Raw genomic sequence first — 2,149 nt, forward strand, 5'->3', positions numbered from 1 at the left:
ATTCTCTATTCTTGGCCACAATAGTTTATGTACATACCTGTGCTCCATTCCATGCACAAAGGGAAAGAGACAACTCAGGGCAAGTCATTTTTGTTTATTTAAGCAATACAAATATTTCACATGTCACTCTGCCCATATTCCCCTATAATAATATTTTCATTTTATTTGAAAGGGAGAAAGTGAGCGAGAAAGAGAATCTTTCATCTAGTGATTCACACCCCCAAATGCCTGCAAATCCAGGAAGCTGGAACTCAATCAAGGTCTCCCATGTGGGTGGCAACGATCCAAGTACTTAGGCTATCACATGCTGCCTCCCAAGGCAGGAAGCTGGTTCAGAAAGAGTAACTCAGACTCAAACCAGGCACTCTGATAGGGAATGCAGGCATCCTCAGAAGTGATTAGACCACTGTGCTAAATGCCCATCCCTTTTCTTATTCTCTTGAAAAGAACTTAGTCACATGGCCACTTACCTGTAAGGAAGGCTGAGAAATAGTATCTAGATAGAAAACTGCGTCCTTGGCTAAAAATATCTGTTAAAATCAAAGAAGGAAAGAGTACCCTGAGAAGCCAGATATCACTTGTTAATTTATTTTTTAATACATTAAAATGGTTTTGACTAGCAATATTGTACTTACTTATGGAGTACAGAGTAACATGTCAACATAGTATGCAACATAGACTGATCAAACCTGGGTAATTAACACTTCCCCTTCTTTGTCTTGTCTTTATGATTGGAGCCTTGTGACTTGCCACACCATGCTGTGTGACACTGGAAATGTTTCTTCTATCCAACTGGGATTGGTAACATTATTCAACCTCCTGCAGTCCCCTGCCTCCCAGCCCCTTTTAATTTCTAGTAACTTCTATTGTGTGTTCTGATTGAGTTTTTTTTAAACTTCCAAATATGAAAGAGAACATAGGGTATTTGTCTGTCTGCTTCTGGTTTATTTCACCTAGCAGAGTTGCAAGGTTTCATTCACTGGGGCTGGTGCTGTAGCATGGTAGATTTAGGCTCCGTTTGTGGAGCCAGCATCCCATATGGGCACTGGTTTGAGTCCCAGCTGCTCTACTTGCAATCTAGCTCCCTACTAATGACCTGGGAAAGCAGTGGAAGATGGCCCAAGTGCTTGGGCCGCTGCACCCAAGTGAGAGATCCATATGGAGTTCCTGGCTCCTGGCTTCACATGGCCATTTAGGGAGTGAACCAGTAGATGGAAGACCTCTCTGTCTCTCCCTCTCTCTGTCTATAACTCTGCATCTCAAATAAATAAATAAATCTTAAAAATATTCCCTTTGTTTTACAATTCAGTGATATTCCATTGTATGTATGTCTGTAGGGGGATTGCTGGATCATGTGGCAGTTCTGTCTCCGGGTTTTAAGGAATCTCCATACTGTTTTAAGTGGTTATACTAATTTACATTCCCCAAACAGTGTATAAGACTTCCTGTGTCGGGGCTGGTGCTGTGGCATAGTGAGTAAAGCCACCACCTGCAGTGCCGGCATCCCATATGGGCACTGACTTGAGTCCTGGCTACTCCACTTCTGATCCAGTTCTCTGCTGTGGCCTGGGAAAGCAGTGGAAGATGGCCCAAGTCCTTGGGCCCCTGCACCCCTGCGGGAGACCCGGAAGAAGCTCCTGGATCCTGGCTCCGGATCGGTGCAGCTCCAGTCGTTGCAACCAATGAGGGAGTGAACCAGTAGATAGAAGACTTTCTCTCTCTCTCTCTCTCTCTCTCTGCCTCTCCTTCTCTCTCTGTGTAACTCTGACTTTCAAATCAATAAATAAGTCTTTAAAAAAAAATACTTCCCATGTCTCCACCTCCTCACCAGCATTTATTACTTTTGTTCTTCCTTTCTGTTGGCACCCTTATGGGGGGGGGGGGCTCCAATAGAAAAGGAAACAAAGTTGCTAAGCCTTTGCTCCACAAGGCCGCTAAGCCTTTGCTCGAGTTTGCCGCACTTCCTCATCCCAGTGACTCAGCGTTTCCAACAATCCAAGATGGCCCCCGGGGGAGGTACCTAGCCTGACAGGAAACTTCCGTATTCGTGGACAGTATGTGTCCTCGGCTGTGATTGGCCCTTGAGGGGGCGTGCCCGGCTCCTGTCTTGCCTTACCTTTCAGCTGGTTGGCTCGGTTCCCTTGTGCCC

This window comes from Oryctolagus cuniculus, chromosome 14 (genome assembly GCF_051225735.1).
Source record: "Oryctolagus cuniculus isolate XC-2025 breed Fujian yellow rabbit chromosome 14, ASM5122573v1, whole genome shotgun sequence".
Classification (NCBI taxonomy): Eukaryota; Metazoa; Chordata; class Mammalia; order Lagomorpha; family Leporidae; genus Oryctolagus; species Oryctolagus cuniculus.